The 20,614-nt window shown below is 49.2% G+C and overlaps 1 pseudogene; it reads left to right on the forward strand.

Moving 5' to 3' along the window:
- The first annotated feature begins 8,093 nt into the window (after positions 1-8,093).
- LOC131571839 (olfactory receptor 14J1-like) lies at positions 8,094-20,266 on the forward strand (annotated as a pseudogene).
- Positions 20,267-20,614: the final 348 nt, after the last annotated feature.

A 20,614-nucleotide genomic window follows, 5' to 3' on the forward strand; every position in this document is an offset into this window, starting at 1 on the left:
AATGGTGGCTGCAATCCTCCTGGAGTGGCAGATGTGGTTATGTTGGAGCAGTGATCCTGTAGTAGGGTGTAGTCTTCCTCTGAAGATCCAATGGAAATGGCAGCTGTTCCCTGGGAAATCCAGTGGAAAGGCAGCTTGTTTTGTCCCAAAGCCCAGATTATATCCAGGTGGGGATGCTTAGCTCCTCCCCACTGGGTGGAGCATCTCACAATGAGCTAAAATCATTCTATAAGTCATGGGGTGGGTCAAGAAATGGCTCCCAGAGGGAGTTATCTCTGAGTCACATGGCAAGGCATTGATTGGCCCATTTACAGGAGATAAGGAAAGAACAATGCCCTTCCTGCTTTCAACAGCTCTTGAGGATTGGAATAGATTACATCTTTACATTGTAACTTAGGACATCTATCACTGATGGAAGGGTGGGATGGAATAACTTCATATTTGAGGTCATTTTGAGCTCTGCTGGGAGTTTCCCGAGGTCTGGTAGTGCTGTTGGCTTCAGGAACAGTTTGGGCAATGGCTCTAGGACTGAGGGCTGGGTGAAAAATGAGAACGGTTGTTAGTCTTGTATTTACAGTCTTTTGCTATATGTCCAGTTTTCTCGCAGTTTTAACAGTTTCCACTGCCTTTATTACATTCTGTATTGTGGGGAAGCACATTTGCTGCAACCAGTGCTTCCATTGCACCCTGGCCTGTGGCCTTGGCTAAGCTGGAGTCACGGCCTGAGACCACTGGGCAAATGCAAGCATCAACCATCTGAGCGATGGTCGGCTCATGGACAAGGCAGAGGGTGTCCAGAACCTTTCTGCACTCAATAATGGCATTACAGAAAGCTAATTTGCTAATAAGATAATCCCAGACCTTTTGATCATCTACCTGTTTTTCCAGCACTTTATTAAGGTGATCGAAAAACTTGATGTAGCTCTCATCCGGGCCCTGGCAAATGTCAGTGAAGTGAATTTGGATGTAGAAGTGTCAGGTGAAGGAGGGTAAACCATGCAGCACCTTTGAGATCTTCCAGTATTGACCAGGGGAAGACTTCAGCCTGATATTGCAGTCTAGTATAGTCTCCTTCCCTGGTAACGCGGTCTGTTGTGAGGTGTTGTCACCGTTCTTCCTCAACATTACTTTTTGGCAATTCATTAAATTTATTTATCCAAAGTTGTTTCCACAAAATAAACTCAGCAGGTGACAATATAATTTTTATACACTCTACTAAATTTTATGGTACCATCGTGTGGGCAGTAAATGGTGCATCCAGCAAATTCTTAAAATAGGGAGAACTCCTCCCATAGTCCTTTGCAGCATTAACTAAGTCCTTAATTTCCCTATGGAGGTAGAGAATCCAAGATTCAGATGGCACCTGTGCAGTATAAGCAGGGGCCAAAACCTAAATGGGAATCTATAGGGAATAGATTTAGGTTTTGGCCCTCGCTTATACTGCCCAGGTGCCACCTGAATCTTGGTTACCACCTCCCAGTCCCCCTCCTTTGCAGCTTTTCTCTGCATCCTCTGCCAAGAATGCTTGGGCTCATCCTCACTCTCAGATAAGCTATCGCTCTCTTCCTCTGTAGAGGAAGCAGGTCTGCTGGGAGGGGCGTAGGGCATTCAGCCAACTGGCAACACACTGCGTTGAAGGCCTTTGGTAGCCAAAATGGCTTCCTTCCAGTTGGCCCCATGTCCAGTTCCAGGGTCGGAACTCAACATCAAGATGGGGCCCGTCACAGGGGAGGTATGTGGAGCAAAGGCAGGAAATGGGGATGAAGGCCGAAGGGAATCTAAAATGCTGGTCTCTCAAACAGGAGCATTGCCATCTTGTGATTTATAGGAAGGGGGATTAGGATCAGGAGATGAAGGAATGTCAGGGCAGCATGGCCACTACTGATAGTGGAACCCTGGAAAAAGTTAAAGATAGAATCTAAAATGTTAGGCTTTGTGCTTTCCCAGACCAACTGCACCTGCGTAAGCAGTATGATAAATTATATAATCGTTAGATATGATGATTGTTTAGTAATTAAATGTAATTATTATATAACCATAAGAAGAATAGTGAGAAACTATGTTGGAAATTCAGAGAGGGGCTAAATTTATGTATACAATATAACAATATAAGTTTAATAATTAACATGAAAGTTATGTAACGATAGAGTATAAAACATGATCATTTCGGATGTATGGTCGGAGTCAGATTTGGGTTGAATATACCCCGATTCCCAGAGCTCTTAATAAAAAGCACCGCATATAATCGCTCCGTGATTATGTGTTTTTGAACGCTAACACTACCACCCTGAGGAGAGGACAGAAAAGGAGGGGAGATGACAGGTAGCAGATGGCTTGTCTGTGCCAAAGGGCGGGCTCCATCTCCCGTCCTGTTCTCAGGGAACATGGGTTCTTGAACGTGGTGGGAGGATTGAATAAACCAGGACAATGGGTTGGAACCATGAACTCGTTACATGATCCCATAAATTGAATGAAACAACAGATACAATTTCCCAACTTTGAAAACCCCTTGTGTTTGTAAAATATAAAGCTTTTTCCCAACAGCAACCCAAAACAGTAACTGATAGATAGAATCAACAGAGATATCAGGAACCTCCTCAAATAACCATGAACAATACCTTTTAAACTCCCCTCAGAAAATTAACTCCCCTCTAAATTTAAAACTCTCCAAAACTTAACAAAAACATCCTTTGCAGCTTGGAACTGATTATTTTCCATAGCTGCACCCAATGAAAGAGGAAATGCCCATCCACAGGAACGGAAAATCAAAAGCCCAAACCCCTGGGAGCTCTCTGCCACTCAGTCACTCACTCTCAGTCTCACAGGCACAATCTTCAGCCAAAGTGGGGCCTGTGGGGCTGTCAGCAAAGCTGGTCCCACAGATGTTGAGGGGATTGTTGACTTCTTCAGTGAGATTCAATAAAACTCAAGTCTCATTTCAGCGTTGTGGTTGACCTGAAGGGGTACAGCTTCCAGTGACATCTGGCTGGCAGGATCACTGCTGGAGACGCTACCGGGGACCTTAACAAATCATGTCCCTGTTTGGGTGCCATGTGTAGCATCATTGCTCTACTGAGGCCCTTGTAGCATCCAGCACTCATGAGCCCAAAGCTCACTGCTACCTTAGAAAGCTGACAGAACAGGCAGGATGGGTTTTCATATGATCTCCTGCAAACTGGGTTTATTGGTACAGGAACAGGGTACACAGCTGAACAGGGTCCAGGGATGAAGACAGGGTGTAGGCTGAGGGAACAGGGTGTTATATGGGGTAGTGAGGGTGGAGCTGAGGGTCAGGGTCCAATGGATATGGGGGAAAATGGTGCAGAGGAGGGGTCAGAGATCAGGTCAGCCAATAGGGAAACAAGTGTGGAGGAATGCAGCGAACTAGGGCCAGTGGAGGGACAGAGGGAGAACATTCTAGGGCTAAACAAACGTGGGCAATAGGAGTTGAACTAGGATAATTAGGCCAATGGGCCAATGGGGTAACATAACGTGACATAAATCATGTGCCTGCAAAGATCAATGGGAGAAGAAAGCATCTCACCCTAACCTGAAAGCCTATTCCTCTTATCTGGAACCAGTCCTCCATGTCTAGGGGATTGAGACTCTGATGGCAGGGCTCTGGGCCTCCACACATCCTCACAGCTGGCCCAGGGCAGGTCTGGAGTGGTCTTGGTGGCAGCTTGAGCTTGGCACACATGTGAGGAGGGTGTCTGTATTCAACAGGGAGCTTAGGAGTTTTAGATTACTAAAATAAAAGAAGAAAAACCCCACTTTGGCTGAGTGCAGCAAGTTCTCCAAGATAAGGTGACCCCAGGTGAGTGAGGAGAGACAGGATGGGGTTCAGAAATGTGGAGCAAGGCTCTCCACACTGAGTCAGATCTCCAGACACAGCTTCTCAGAGCAGGCCAGACCTCCTTAGGAAAGCCCCTGGGTCTATCAGTCACAGAATGCTGCTATCATTTCTTCTCTAAAGAGAACCATACACCCTTAAAACAGGAATATGGATTTATTGGAAGCTATTTGAAATATTTCTCTGTAACAATAGAAAAAGAACTTCCTAGTGAACTGCACTACAGTAGAGGGAAATCAAAGCAAAACCATGGTTTGTCAGCATGTACTTGATCATAATGAGCCCCATGGTGCATTTGGACCTGAGCCCTGAAACCTCAGGGCCTGAGAGGAGATTGCACAAACCTTTCCAGGAGTGAAAGACGGACAAAAAACCCAAAGTGTCTTGAGGCATGAATGTGTCCCTCTGAGGTCCATCCCCAACACAGGCTCCTCATGACTCCTTGGAGGAGAGTATTGGAGGCCAGGATGGCATGAAATCCTCTCAGAGACTCAGTGCAGAAAGGAAAATCCAAAGTACCTCAAAAACCTTGAGTATCTCAAAGTATTAATGAGCATTACTGAGTGTCAGTACAAAGCTCTCAAGGGACTCGTTAAAGCAGAAAACTGGGGCCATGATTGTACAAAGCTCTCACAGAGCCTGTATCAAAATGGAAACACCAAATGCCTTGAAAAAACTGAAGTACCCTGAAGTATTAATGAGCCCCAATGAGTGTTGTTACTGACAAAGCCTCTCCAGGGACTAATTACAGCGGATAGTTGGAGCCCATGATTGCACAAACCTCCCAGAGACTCCAAGTTAAAAGCCAAATCAAAGTCCTTTGAAAAACCTGCAGAGAGGCTCCTGGCACAGAGGCAGCTCCTGGCAAGGGCAGTGCTGCAGAGAGACAGCTCTGGCCAGGAGCAGCTCCTGTGCACAGCCCAGCAGGGCTGGGGCACTGCCTGCAGCCACCCCGGGCACAGCACAGGGCACAGAGGGGTTTAACTCAGCCTGGGCTGGGAGCACAGAGCAGAGCTCACTCAGGACTCACTAGAGCAGAAATCAGTCATTCCCTGGCTGTGGGAAGAGGAGCTGCCGTTCCTGCAGGAATCTCCTGGAGCTGGCACATCCCACAGCTTTGAGGACCTTTCAGGAGGACTCTCAGAGCTGCTCCAGGGCAGGGCTGTGGCCCCAGGGCAGGGCTGGCTTTCCCTGCTGCCCCAGCCCAGGCACAGCCCAAGGCAGCTCCTGTTGCCAGGCTCTGCTGCAGGGCTGAGCAGCCGGGGCTGCAGCCAGGGGTGCCCAGGGCTGTCGTGCAGAGCAGGGTCCTGCAGCCCAGGGCGCTGTGCTGGGGCAGGGACTCTGCTGCCTGCCAGGGACAGCTCTCAGTCAGCCCTGGCAGCTTCTCCTAGCGCTGGGGAGAAGCTGTGGGGGGAAGGAGCCACCCTGAGCAGGGCAGGGGCTGCTGCTGAGAGGGGCTGGATGGGGCAGGGCTGCTCCCAGCTCCAGACTAGCATGCGTACAGCTCCAGAGCACACTTCCCAAAGAAGGTAAGCCTGGGATTGCTGTAAAGATCAGGAGCTTTCCTGAGAGTGTTTTCAATTTCTTGCTTGGAGAAGGATGGGAATGTTGGGGTAAGGACAAAAAGATTTTTTCATTTTATAGATTTTTCATATATTTGTAGCTCTATAAATTACTTTTACATAGTTATAAATCTATAATCCTTATTTAAGTCTATTAATCTCTTAATTAACTGTATTACTATTATATACTTCTATAACTATCATCCTGTATTTTCTATTATTTTCCCTAAGCTTTTTCTATGATTTTAGGAAAATAAGCTGATTGTCTAAATACATTCCTGAAATACATATAGTATACAATACATATAGTATCCTGTATAGTCTTATTATCAGGAAGAGGACCTACAAGAACATTTTGTTTTTTGACCAGAATGAGAGCAGTCATAACAAAAATAGAAGGCAAAGAAGCTCTTGGACTTACTTCAATGGATTGAGCCAGGGGTGTGCAACTGGGGTAAGTGAATCTCCTGTTGGATGTTTCTGTAAATTTTCTTTATTAATCAACCTTAATAAATTGTGTAAATGAGGGCCCGGGTGTTCCCCATCCCCACTGGGACACCTGGAAGCTTCCAATAAGTGTCTGGTTTTTACTTTACTGTTCTAACACTGTTGCAAGGGTTTTTTGATTTTTTTTCTCTTTTGATTATAAAAAACAAGGGGATGAGAGAAAAAGAACAGGAATTGTAATCCCAGAATCCCAGGACATTTTGAGTTGAAAGGGACACACAGGATCATCCAAGGAATGTTTAAACACTTACAGAGACTCCAGAACTGTAACTTTGGGTGGTCAGTCTCTCTGCTGGGAGCCTCCCAAAGGGCCCTCAGCCACTCCTCAGCCCTGGACAGCAGCAGCATCACCTCTGCAGGGCCCAGCAGGGCTCTCCTGAGCTGCCCTTGCCCAGCTGCACACAGAGCCTGCCCCAGCCAGGGCCCTGTACACAGGCAGGTTTCTGTAGGGCCCCAGCCAGGGCACACAGGCTGGGATGGGCTCTGTGAGCGCTGGCAGGGACAAGGCTCCTCTCAGGAGGGAATGTCCAGGCCCAGGGAGATGCTCAGGGAGGGAGAGGGGGCTGAAGAGAGCAGTGTTGGGGGCAGGAGGGTGCTGTTGGTGTGTGGGAGGTGCTGGACACAGCTGGGCAGAGGAACACTGTCCTGAGTGCCCGGCTGTCTCTGCCCTGCCCTCTCAGGCGCAGCACCACAACATCTTCTCTTGGTTCTGCACTGCCCTGATATTGTCACTCTTATCTGCTGCTCTCAGGGAGGCTCTGGCATTTGCAGTAGCTGAGTCAGGCACTGCCCTTGGCATTCCTGCCAGGCAGGGCTGTCCATGGGAATGGGGTGTCCAAGCTTTCCTGGCACCTGTGGGGCTGTGGGCAAAGCAGTCCATGGGAAAGGGGAATGAGCTGAGCCCCCTCCCTGAGATCCCATCATGGGCACAGCCAGGGATCTCCTTGCTGTGCCCTTCCAAGCTCTGAGCTGCCCTCCTGGGTGCAAATCTGTGCCAAGGTCTCTGGGAGTTCCCTGAATGTCCCACAGGGAAGGGCAGAGCTGCCAGAGCTGAGGAAATGCTGCTGGGTTTGCCACGGGAGCCGTGGGTGTCCTTGGCAGAAGGGGGTGCTGAGACCTTGCCCAGAGACCTTTAGAGAGGGTGAGACATTCAGGGATCCCTCTTCTCTGGGCAGGGTCTGGTTTATCCCAGGGTAACCTGGGAGTGTGACTGTGCTCTGATTGCAGTCAAAGGTGCAAAGCCAGAGCAGCTGAGAACCAGCCCATCCAGCCCCTCACCTTCCCTCAGCCACAGGGAATCCTTTGCCTCTCCCATCTCTCAGTGGCAAACTCAGAGTGCAGCAGAAATGCTGGGGATTGCTGACCTCAGAGAGCCAGGAATGATGTGTGAGTAGGAAAACAATTCCTAAAATCAACTCCTGCCATCCATGTCTTATAGAACTAGGAGTGCAGATGCTACCAAGACTTTCTGCATTCAGAGTGATTCCCTTGAAAAATCCTGAATATCCAGCCTTGACCGCCTGCCCCATGGCCACAAACCCAGAGCAGCAGGGCAGGGATGGCTACAAGAGAGCCCCCACACACAGGTGTGGCTCCTCCTGCCACACTCAGCCAGCACAACTGGAACTCAGGCAGGGACCTGGGTGAGGTTTCCCCAGAGCAGCAACAAGGGTGGGTGAGTCCCAGCAGGACAATCTGCAGGAAATGGCTAGTGTTTGGCCCACAGCAGCCACTCCTGACTTGTCACTGTCCTTTCTCCATGAATAGATCCCCATGTGCAGCACCAGCAAATGTCCAACAGCAGCTCCATCAGGCACTTCCTCCTGCTGGCATTGGCAGACACACGGCAGCTGCAGCTCCTGCACTTCTGCCTCTTGCTGGGCATTTCCCTGGCTGCCCTCCTGGGCAACGGCCTCATCATCAGCGCTGTAGCCTGCGACCACCACCTGCACACGCCCATGTTCTTCTTCCTGCTCAACCTGGCCCTCAGCGACCTGGGCTCCATCTGCACCACTGTCCCCAAAGCCATGCACAATTCCCTCTGGGACACCAGGAACATCTCCTACAAAGGATGTGCGGCTCAGGTCTTTCTGACTGTATTTTTCATTGCAGCAGAGTTTTCCTTTCTCACCATCATGTGCTATGACCGCTATGTGTCCATCTGCAAACCCCTGCACTACGGGACCCTCCTGGCAAGCAGAGCTTGTGCCCACATGGCAGCAGCTGCCTGGGCCAGTGCCTTTCTCTATTCACTGCTGCACACAGCCAATACATTTTCCCTGCCTCTGTGCCATGGCAATGCCCTGGGCCAGTTCTTCTGTGAAATCCCCCAGATCCTCAAGCTCTCCTGCTCCAAGTCCTATCTAAGGGAATTTGGGCTCCTTGTAGTTTCCATTTCTTTATCATTTGTTTTTTTTGTGGTCATTGTTTCCTCCTATGTGCAGATCTTCAGGGCTGTGCTGAGGATCCCCTCTTAGCAGGGACGGCACAAAGCCTTTTCCACCTGCCTCCCTCACCTGGTCGTGCTCTCCCTATTCCTCAGCACTGCAACATTTGCTCACCTGAAGCCCTCCTCCATCTCTTCCTCATCCCTGGATCTGACCCTGTCAGTTCTGTACTCAGTGGTGCCTCCAGCCCTGAATCCCCTCATCTACAGCCTGAGGAACCAGGAGCTCAAGGTTTCAGTGAGGAGACTGATGACTGGATGGTTTCAGAAACATTAAACTGCTGGCCAATTTCTGCGACTCACTAATAATAAAAGTCATAAATGATGTTTAGTGTTGGTTTGGTTGTGGGGTTTTGTTTCCCTTGTTTTAATTTTTCCTGTTGTCCACAAAGAAATATCAATGTTTGTGCCACTTGGGGGTGGCAGTGCCGGGACTGCAGCAGGGACAGGCCATGGGCACTGCTGGGGCAACGCTGACGCCTCAGCCCAGCTCCTTGCCCAGGCTCTCTCAAGAACACACCCAGGCCAATGCTCAGCACAGAAAAGCTCTGTGAGCAGCCCCAGGCTGGCTGTGGGCAGGCTGGGGGCAAACAGCATGGCTGGGGCTCTGCAAGGGCCCTGGGGCAGACGGGAAGGAGCAGCAGAGCAGGGATTGATCCATCCCCAGATCACTGGACAGCCCAGGGCAGCGTCCCAGAGCGTCCTCATGGAGCTGCCAACAACATCCCCCCTCTGCAGCCCTGGCCTCTCCCCCAGCTCACACAGGTGCCCCATCCTTGCAGGCACAGACATGGCAGCACTGGCTCAGCAGTCCCTGTTTCCATTGCACACAGCAGGGGGAGCACCCCCATGCTGCTGCTGTGGGGACATGAACATGAGGGAGAACAAATACCATCAGCCCCTGGGGCCAGCAAGGGCTGGGGGACCCCAGGGAAACCACTCAGCTTTGTCCTGGCCTCTGCAGTCAGCCAGAAAGTTTGTTCCCATCAGCTGGGAGTTTCCTGTGCCACTGCAGATGCTGTTGCTCAGAGCCAGGGCTGCCTGGCAGGGACCCCCAAACTGCCCTGAGCAATTCCTTTGCTTCACCTTTGCTTCCTTAACTCTTTCCTGGTCTGAATTTCTTCCTATTGACCAGCCCTGTTCCCTCCTTCTGAAGAGGAGGCCCAGGGCTCATAGTGCAAACTGCTGCAAGGGTGGTTTCAGAGAGTCCCGGAATCTCTGAATCCTGGTTGGAAAAGACCTTGGAGATCATCAAGTCCAACGTGTGCCCTGACACTGCCTTGTCTCCCCTGAGCTTCTTCTTCACCAGGATAAACAACCCCAGCTTTCCTCTTCCTCTCCTCATTGCTCTTGTGTTCCAGACCCCTCCCCAGCCTTGTTGCCCTTCTCTGGACACGCTCCAGCCCTTCCATGTCCTTCCTAAATTGGGGGGTCCAGAACTGGACACAGCACTCGAGGTGTTGCCCAAGCAGTGCTGAGCACAGGGGAAGAATCACTGCCCTGCTCCTACTGGCCACACCATTCCTGATCCATGGGAGTGCCAGGGGTTGGATGAGGGAAATGGTGGGGAGAGGGTGGGCACAAAGTCTGATTGATTATCAGCCATGAAGTGTCTTGCTTTTCATATCTGTTCAAACTGCATTAGCATGATCTAAGGATCAATAATAATTGGATATTGTTGATACCAATCTACAAACAGGAAAAGAAAACTTAGCATGACAAAACACTTCTCCATGTATTGTTTTCCATATGATATATTCACTTAGAACATACTTCTGAAATCTGTCTATTTATTCACGGAAGAATTATTCCCAGGAAGAATAATTTTTCCCACAGAAGAATTAATACAGATTATTCCCCGGAACCTTTTTTTCCCTGTGTTTTTTGTGCAAATGTTAATGTGTTAATGAGCCTTTCTCAGTGAATTCATGAAGCGAAGAGCTCCAGAAAGAAGAGGCCACTGGAGTATGAAAATTCATCAGTAACCTCCAAGTGGCTGAGGATCCATCCCCATGAGAGCAGCAATGAACAGAAACGGGCACAGCTTTGTGGCTGCCCAGCTTTGGCATGGCCCCTGGGCCTGGAGCAGGAGCAGCTCTTGAGGGCCCCAAGGCCGGGGCTCCTGTGCTGCCCTGAGCAGATGGGATGGCAGCAGGGGCAACAGAGCTCTCAGCACCTCAGCCCGAGGGGAGCAGGGCAGCCAGGGAGCCTCCTTTGGCCTTGGCCAAGCACCTTCCCCCATGGCTGGGGCTGAGTCCTGTGGCAGCTGCAGCTGCTGCTGTGCCCTTGCCAGGGGCTGAGGCCGTAGGGCAGTGCCCAGAGCAGCCTGGCCTGAGCAGAGCTGTGGGGCCAGAGCTGGCTGGGCTGGGCTGGGGAGAGGCCCTTGGTGCAGCCCAGAGCTCAGGGCAGCTGGCAGAGCTTGCAGGGAGCTGGGCTGTGCTCAGAGAGCCTGGCCCAGAAACCATCAGTGTCCATCTCAGCCTGGCTGAGTGTGCAGGGGCAGGACTCAGGCCAGGCCTTGTGGGGCAGGGCCAGCGCCTGTGCAAGGCATTGCAAACAGGCAAGTGGCCCAGAGAGGAGGCTGCTCTGTGTCCTTGGTTGTGGGATCTCAGCACCTCAGGACTGATGTGCCGAGTCACCAAGACCACCCTTGGGGGGCTCGGAGGTCCTGGAATGTTGCCAGAAGTGTCTGGTGGCTGGATTTCGATCCTGCACGGGAGACGACACCTGTATGAGGATGGGAGGATTTCACTGGGATAAATGGTGGAGGGATAAGTTAATTAGAGTGTGAGACACAGGGTTTAAGATTTCTGTACAGGGGGGTCTAGAGAAGTAAGATGGAGGAATTGGGGCATGTCCTGTCCTTCTTCTTCTTCTTCTTAGCCTCCATCTTCTGTGGTGATGGTGGCACTTTGGGATTGGTTATTACTAAAAGTGCACTGGTCAATAAGGGTAAAAGGTATTGTGGAAAATAGGTAAAAATTGTATATGTAGTTTTGAGTATAAAGATAAGTGACCGCCCCGCGGGCTCTCAGTGTGCTCATGGCTGGCTTCCTGTGCAGACCTCTGTCGGGCCGAGAGAAAATTTTGTAGATAACATACTAATAAACACCGAAGACCAAGAAAAAACCTGAAGACTCTTTTCGTCCTTTGGAGCGCGGGCTGCCCAAGGCCACCCTGAGCCTTTCCAGGTCATTAAAACAGCCGAGAAAGAGACACTTGGTGGCATGGACAGAGCAGGGAGGGGGCCCAGGACATTTGTCAGCGCCAGCCTCTGTGCCCATGCTTTGGCAGCCCTGGCTGCTGAGCCCAGCTTTGGCCTGGGCTGAGTTTGGCTGTGGCCCAGCTCCATCCTCCTGCAGGGCTCAGGGCCTGTTCCCAGCCAAGGCCAGCCCTGGCTACCTCTCTGCTCATCCAGAGGCCGGCAGAGCCTGGGGCCGGGCTGTCTGTGCAGCCCCACAGGTGCCAGGGGCTCTGCAGGAGCTGGCAGAGGCTGCCCAGCAGGGAGGCCATGGGGCACAGAGCCCCAAGGCTGCTGTGGGCACCACGGCACAGGGGCCGTTCCCAGCCGCAATGCTCCTGGCCTGGGCTGGGCCTGCACAGGGGCTGGGCCACCATGGCTGGGCCAGCACAGGGCCACAAAGGGGCCACGCAGCTGCTGCTGGGGCTGACAGCAAGGGCAGGCACACACAAGCAAATGCTGAGCATGACCTGCACTGGCCAGGCCTGACTGTGCCAAAGGCAGAGCTCAGCTGCCCTTGGGGGCTGCAGCAACAATCCAGAGCCCAAAGAGCCTCCATGGCTGTGCTGGAGACCCTCCAGCCCTGCAGGAGGGAAATTCAGGGCTGCTGCAGAATGGGGAGGGCATTGAATTCCAGCACACACCTCAGCTCCCTGATGATCCCAGCACCATGCTGGGCCCTGTTTGAGACTGGAGCAGAGCCGATGTTGATGGGACAGGAGCCCTGCGGGGCTGTCAGGGACTAGCAGCTTGCAAGGTTCTCTGCTCTCCCTCAGGTGCTCTCAGAGAGATCCAATCCCAGCTGGGCACCTCAGGGCACAAGTGGGACTGCCTGTTCATGGGCACACAGCTGATATCTACCTGGAAAGGGGCACAGGTTTTAATACCTGTTAGTTTCATAATATACAAGCACATCTTTATTATCTGGGTCATTTGAGTACTCTTAAGGAATGGCAACTTTTTCCCACCAGAAGCGGGGATTTCCTTGAAGTGTACTGATGGCAGGAGAAGAAATACTGATCTTCCCATCTACTTGTGTTACCAATAATCAGTCTATTATTTATTCTCTCTCTTTTCCATCAAGTGCTTCCATCTCTCCTGGTTAAATGGCCATGTTTAAGGACATCTCTTCACTAGACCAGCTGGATATTTGTTCCTCCCATTGGTCCCAGATTTCCTCCACCAGATGCTCTCTGGTCATTCAAGTGCCTCTCAAGTGACTGGTTTCATGCTTTGAGCTTCAGGAAGTTGCCCAGACTTTCTGAAGTTTAAATAAATATCACATAAGGCGACATCTTAATTGTCTTTATATCTATCGCAGAATTACCTTTTCTTATATCTATGTCTAAAACTGTTCCTGCATAGGAATCCTTTGGGGATGGTGGACATGTCAGATGCTGCTGGGACATCCTAGAGGGCTGAGGGAAGAGCTGTGATGGTTATTAAACTGTTCAAATGTTCAACTTGTGTTTGTTGGCAAGAAACCTTTCTGTGCCTCTGAGTGCCACCAGTCCCTGAGCCCAAAGGACACAAACCTGATGAGTTGTGGCTCCCACTGCAGGGGCTGCACTTGGACCTTGGCTCTGCACAGGAGAGCTCTTCATCCCTTTTCTCTCTTTTCCTCCCACTGGCAATGGAGGGAGCTCCTGACTTCAGCATGTGACTCATGTGTGCAAAGAGCAAATCTGGGCAGAATCGGGCCAGGGAGGGTTTGGGAGGCCTTGGAATCTGTGCTGGGCACAGAAGGTGTTTTCCATTGCTCTGAGACTGTCTCCTGTGGAAAGTGGATTTAATATCCCACAGAGAAATGACTTTTGCATTTGATGCTGCTGTGCCTTCCCTTGGCATTGTTGGCTGACATTAAATGAACATCCCTGTGTGTCTCAGGCAGCTCCTTCTCCAAGGAAAGCAGGTGGGAGTTGGAGCCAAGGAGCTGAAAGCTGCAGGTGCAGCCTGGGCTGGAGGGAGCTCAGATTTGCACAGGGATGCTCTGAGTGCCAGGGCTTGGATGGGGGAAATGGTGGGATGGGGGTAGAGACAGAGTCTGATTGTCAGCCATGGAGGGTCTTGATTTTCATATCTATTGAAACTGCAGGAGGAGGTACCTGGATTCAATGTCAATTAGGGCTGGCTATTAACAGGGGAAAAAAAAGACCTAAACAGGACCTAAAAAAAATTTTTCTCTCGGACTTTTTAAATAGAACATATTCTGTTTAAATACAGTTCTGAAATCTGTCTAATTACCACACAATATTTTAACACTTAAATCAAATTATTCCCAGAGGCTTGGCTTGTTAAGGTGTTCTGAATGTTAATGAGGCCTGGGACACTGAATTCCTGCATTGAAGAGCTGAAGGCTGAACAAGCCTCTGGAGCAGGAAAATTCGGCAGCAGCCTCCAAGGTGCTGAGGATGTCAGCAGCCCCCACTGAGGCCTGAGACCGTAGGGCAATGGGCAGACAAGGAGAGCGTCCCTGGGGCTGGGGCAGCACAACTCAGAGGCACCAGCGGCTCCAGCTGGGAAATGGAGTGTGGAATGTGGCTGGAAAAGCCCTGCCTAGGCTGTGCCAAGCAGGACACACAAGCCCTGACTCCCATTCCCCAAACAATTTTTTCAAGGTGACATTTCAAAGGAATTGCATTTGTTTGTCCTCTGAGTTGGACTCCCTGGAGAAATAACAACAAGAGATTCTCAGGAGCTCAAAAGAACTAAACAGCTTTTACTGGGTATTTTAGAAAATCAGAGAAACTTTGGCAAAAGGTTTACTATGACATCCTAGTGGTTTTGGTTTGATAATTCAGGATTTTTCTAATCTTGAGATTTCTTAATTATTGTATTGATGAGTGTGGTGGGTTTTAGTATCGGGTAATCATTTATTTATTTATTTATTTATTTATTTATTTTGTTGTGAGATTGGACTAAGAGAAAGGTAAGGTATGCCGAAAATTTTAAAGGGTATAAAGAAAATTTTATTAAAAGCAGATAAAAGAAAAAAGGTAAGTACGAATTAAAATAAATTCTTTAGAACACAGTTTTTTCTTTACAACTTTTCTTTTATTTTTTTAACCTGACAATATAAAGAAACTAAACTGAAAATTTCTAGTAGTTTACTATTTCTAGATTTGTCTTTTTTTAGTTTCAGGGAGAGATGGTTTTCTTGTTAAGTTGAGTTTTTTTACACGATTAAATTTTTTTTTTTTGTGGTCCTTAATTTTGTCATGGATAACAGTTGTCTGGGGAACTTCGCTACTGTGAAGTTGTTTTTTGCTACAAGCTGTTTTACAACTTGTTGATGGGCCATGTTGACTTATGAGGTATAGTTTTAAATATGAGTTGTTTAAAGGTAAATGTTTTTATTATTTCTTTTTAAAAAATATTTTTATCTCTGGAAATAGCAATCTTCTCTTGGGGCTACTGGATTATATTTTCCCCCCTGTTTAAATTTTTATGAAAGTACAGTTATTTAAACAGTTGTTTTATGTTAGCATGGTGGTTTTTCTTTGGTATGAATTTGAATTTTTTATAGTTTTTTTTTTAATGAGAAAGAATTTTTCCTTATGATTTATAAGAGGATTTTAGTTTTAAGGATAAAGTATTTTTTCCTTTTGTTTAATTTTGGATTTAATTTCTTTTTTACTGACTTTGATGGTTTTTAATTGTTTTTTTTATATGCTTGTATTTTGTTTTTCTTTTACTCAAGGTAGGATTGAAGTATTAAAAGGATTAACACCTGACCTATCAGTAGCTTGTGGTTGAAGTTGTGGTTGGGTTGTGATAGGGTTTGTTTTATGGTTATGGTTGGTTTTGGTGGGGTTTGGTTTTTAATTTCACTTGTAGGATACTTTTGTGTGGGTTGTAGGTTCTGGGGGTTTCTGATTTTAATTGTCTTGTGGGGAGGGGACTTGATGGTAAGATTTTAATAGCTGTGGCTGGCTTTGTTCCGGTTAGGGTTTTGTAGCCTCTTTTGTTTTCCTTTTGGGTAGCTGTTGGGGTTTGGTTTGGTTAGAATGGCGCCAATGGCGGGGGGAGGGGGCAGCCTGGGCAGGGGGGAAGGTTCTCAGGCCACAGCAGGGTTTGGTTTGGTTTGGTTTGGTTTGGTTTGGTTTGGTTTGGTTTGGTTTGGTTTGGTTTGGTTTGGTTTGGTTTGGTTGAGATGGGGGCCTGGGCCAGGGCCCGCTACTTCTTTATTGATTGGAAAAGAAAGAGGAGGTTCCTGAGTTTTTTCACCTTTAACATAGGTGTTTCACACAGGCATGTTCAGTATCTTAGTGGTTTAACAGATTGTCAGTTACTCAAGAAGTTTTATATTACTTCTTAAAATTCTTCTCATGTCAAATTACAACAGATATTCAATGAACAAAAAGCACTTCTCAAAGCATTGACTTGGGCCATTCAGCTTCACAAACTCTAAGCCTGTCCAAATTAATGCTAATCAAAATTTGCAGGTATACAAAAACAGAAGAAGAAGACACAGAAGGAGAGAAAGAAAAAAAGATCCAGAGAAGCACAAACACAGATACCAACTCCTGGATTCCAGCAGTGTTCAGGTGGAAATGCCAAGAGGATGTAGGGTCAAGATGTGTGCTTGCCTTGTGGTCAGCCTAAATATCCCTGGTCTTCCTGGGCCCTTTCCTCAGGTGGGACTTGGGCTCATTTGCTCCCTCAGGAGCTGGGCTGGGGCTGGAGAGGTGGCTATGGAGCATTGCCTGTGCGTGTCCAGGGACTGGCAGCCACTGCTGGGCTGGGATAGAGGCTCTGGGGGGATTGGGGTTCCAGGGCAGGGCAGGGCTGGGGTTCCAGGGCAGGGCAAGGCTGGACCTGCCCCTTGCTCCCCCACACACAAAATGTTTCCAGCCAACAATCTCCTCCAGTCTGTCACAACAGGGAAATGCTGGAGTTGAAATCCCAATTCTGGCCATGGGTACCTGGCTGAGAAGGAGACTTCTTTTCCATGGGAAGGAAAGCACAGAGCCCCAGTGTTTAGAAGGCAGGTGAGAGCCTCACTAGTCCAAGGCCAGCCAGACTTGTCAGGAATGTCAGATTTTTTCTGGGAGCAGTCTTTTGATTTAGGAAATTTTGGAGGTGGAAGATCAATCTCTGCCATGGGCACCTGGAGAAGCAGGACATTTTTTTCCCATAGGAAGGAGAGTACAGAGCCTTCCCCAGTATTTTGGGGACAGATGAGAGCTGACCCTTGTTAAACCATTACCAGCCAGACTTGTCCTGGCAACATTCCTATTGGAACAATCCCTGGATGTAAGGAAATTTGGAGGTGAAATCCCAGTTCTGTCCACGGGTGCCTGGAGGAGAAGCAGAGCTCTTTTCAATTGGGAAGGAAAGCACGGAGCCCCGTCATTTGAATAGGAGATGAGAAGAGACCCTCAATAGGCCAAGGTGATTTGTCAGGCAGCCCCTGGGAGGCCAAACCAGCCAGACTTGTTTCATGTTCCCTTAGTTTTGCAGGGCCCCATAGTGTCACAATGGTGCCTTGGATCCATGAGGCCCCACAGTGCCATAATGGTCACTTGTTTCCATGGGGTCCCATAGTGTCACAATGGACGCTTGGTTCAATAGGTTAGCAAAATGTCACAGTGGCCCCAAGGTTGCAGAAGGCCCCAAGTGTCACAGTGGTACTAATGATTCCGTGAGGCCTTGCAGTGTCACAGTGGTCTCCGTGGTTCCCCAGGCCTCACAATGTCACAGGACTCCTCTGTTTCATGAGCCCTGCAATGTCACAATGGACCTTTGGACCCTGGGGATTTGCAGTGTCACAATGGTCTCCTTTGGCTCCACAGTGTCACAATGGACCATTGATGATACGAGGCCCTGCAATGTCACAATGGCCCTTTGATTCCAGGCAGTCCTGCAGTGTCACAAAGGCCTCTTGTTTTCACGAGGCCCCACAGTATCACAATGGTCCTCTTGGTTCTGTGGGGACCCCCAGGGTCACAATGGTCTCACTGGTTCCATGAGGACTCACAGAGTCACAATGCTTTGCCAATTCCATGGGGCCTCACAGTGTCACAATGTTCTCCATGATCCCATGAGTGTCCTCAGTGTCACTATGTCCCCTTGTTTCCATGAGGCTGTGAAGTGTCCTAATGGTCTCTCCATGGTTCCATGAGGCCTTGCAATGTCACAATGGACTTTTGGATCCACGGAGTCTCGCAGTATCAAAATGGCCCCATGGTTCCATGACACCCCACAGTATCATAATGTTCTCCACAGTTCCATGAGGCCCCACGGTGTCACAATGGACCCTTGGACCCTTGGTTTGATGGGGCCTCTCAGTGTCACAATGATCCCTACATTCCATGGAGCCACAAAGGCAGTACAGTCCCCTTGGTTCCATGAGTCTCAGCAATGTCACAGTGCTCTCCATGATTCCATGAGGCCCAACAGTGTCACAATGGTCTCCTGGTCTCACAGGGCCCCACAGTGTCACAATGGTCCCTTGGTCTCACAGGGCCCCACCGTGTCACAATGGTCCCTTGGTGTCACAGGGCCCCACCGTGTCACAATGATCCCTTGGTTCCATGAGCCCTGCGCTGCTGCATTCCCCCCTCCCCTTCTCAGGCAGCCCTGCCAGCTGAGAAATGCTCCTTGGGGCTCAGCCTTGGCCAACAGCCCCTGGGCTCAGCTCCTCTGTAGCTCATCACAAACACTGTCTGCTCCAGGCACTGCTGCTGCCCAACCAGCTCCTGCTTTCTTTAGCAGCAGCCCTGGGAACTGTTTTTGTTCCCTCAGTGGCACAACATCCCTGTTCTCACCCTGCCAAAGAAAGCTGTTTATGCCAAGTGTGGCCAGGATGAGCCATCGCTGGGACTGCAGCCCCTCTCTTGGGGCCCTACAAGCAGCGCTCCAAAAGGAGCCCTTGGAGCTCTCCTGGGCCAGCAACTCCCTCTGAGTGGGGCCTCTCCCAGCTACGAACTCTCCCATTTGCTGCACTCAGGGATCTCCAACAACGACAGAGCCTGGGCCGATCCCCCCACTCCTCCAGCTCGACCCTTCTCCTGCTGGGGAGATGCCAAAGGATCCACAGGGAGCATTCCCTGCCCTCAGGGGAATTTCTCACAGGTGCCTGGCACTGACTCTTTGTGTCTGTGTGCACACAGGAGTGACTGTGCTGAGGAAATGATGCAGCAATGCTGCCCTCTGAGGGGTTGGAGTGCCTTGGACAGCTGAGTCAGTCAGGCCTGTAAGTGAGGTCAAGTCATGAGGTCTAAGCTAAGTCAAATGCTTCTAAGAGTTGTTCTTTTGCTACATTATGTTAAATATAACTTATAAGCTAAGTTGAATATTAAGTTTTATTCCTCTGTTAAATTTCTAACATAGGTTTTAAGTTAGGTTAAATACTGTTAAGTGCTGTTCTTTTGCTAAATTGTGTAGTTGACTGTATCAGTTAAAATTAAGGTATGAGATAAGTCCTGGTAAGTGTGAGCCCTGTTAAGCTTTTAGGCCATATTCCTTTTATCCTTGCCCTCACTGTCCTTGTGTCTCACACACACACAGGGACTGTTCTCGGTTCATTTCTGGTTTGATTGCCTGGATGCGGTTTGGTTTTGTTGTTGCTTTGTTTCCTTGGTGTGCCTGAAGTGTCCCCTCAGGAGCAGAGTGACTCTTGCCAAGGAACTTTGTGCTGCTTGAAATAAACAGGGCCAGGAGACTTCTTCTCCTTTTAATGCCTTTACTATAAGTGATCAGCTCAGGATTGGGCGGCTCGGCGGGGCTGCAGTCCCCGTCGTCTCTCCCAGGGCGACTCAGAGGATGAGGACGACATGCGCAGCTTTGTCCACCAGGGGCAGAGCTGGGGGTCCGGTCCCCGTGGGAGCCTTTAGGGCATCAACACCCTCCGATGTTGGATTGGTCTCAGTCTCACTTCCTCCCAGACCCGGCCCGGGGGCTCTTGAACGCAGGGTGAGGAATCCCAAAGGTTTTCAGCATCTCTGCAGGCCCAGCATGTTAGCGTTCAAAAACACGTAATCACAGGGATTATATGCGGTGCTTTTTATTAAGAGCTCTGGGAATGGGGGTATATTCGACCCAAATCTGACTCCGACCATACATCCGAAATGATCATGTTTTATACTCTATTGTTTCATAACTTTCATGTTAATTATTAAACTTATATTGTTCTATTGTATACATAAATTTAGCCCCTCTCTGAATTTCCAACATAGTTTCTCACTATTCTTCTTATGGTTATATAATAATTACATTTAATTACTAAAATATCATCACATCTAACAATTATACAATTTATCATACTGCTTACGCAGGTGCAGTTGGTCTGATAAAGCACAAAGCCTAACATTTTAGATTCTATCTTGAACTTTTTCCAGGGTTCCACTATCAAGCACTCCGCTCCTCACATCCAGACATCACTCCAATCTCTCAACCCTGAGCTGGCTCGTTGTTTTTGGGGTTTTCTCAGTGCATTCGGAGCAAGGGTCCCACACAGCATGAAACAAACAGGGCCAGGAGACTTCTTCTCCTTTTAATGCCTTTATTAAAAGTGATCAGCTCAGGATTGGGCGGCTCGGCGGGGCTGCAGTCCCCGTCGTCTCTCCCAGGGCGACTCAGAGGAGGAGGACGACATGCGCAGCTTTGTCCACCCGGGGCAGAGCTGGGGGTCCGGTCCCCGTGGGAGCCTTTAGGGCATCAACACCCTCCGATGTTGGATTGGTCTCAGTCTCACTTCCTCCCAGACCCGGCCCGGGGGCTCTCGATCGCAGGGTGAGGAACAGCGAAGGTTTTCAGCATCTCTGCAGGCCCAGCATGTTAGTGTTCAAAAACACGTAATCACGGGGGATTATATGCGGTGCTTTTTATTAAGAGCTCTGGGAATCGGGGTATATTCAACCCATATCTGACTCCGACCATACATCCGAAATGATCATGTTTTATACTCTATTGTTTCATAACTTTCATGTTAATTATTAAACTTATATTGTTCTATTGTATACATAAATTTAGCCCCTCTCTGAATTTCCAACATAGTTTCT

Source organism: Ammospiza caudacuta, unplaced genomic scaffold (genome assembly GCF_027887145.1).
Source record: "Ammospiza caudacuta isolate bAmmCau1 unplaced genomic scaffold, bAmmCau1.pri scaffold_39, whole genome shotgun sequence".
In the NCBI taxonomy this organism is placed as follows: Eukaryota; Metazoa; Chordata; class Aves; order Passeriformes; family Passerellidae; genus Ammospiza; species Ammospiza caudacuta.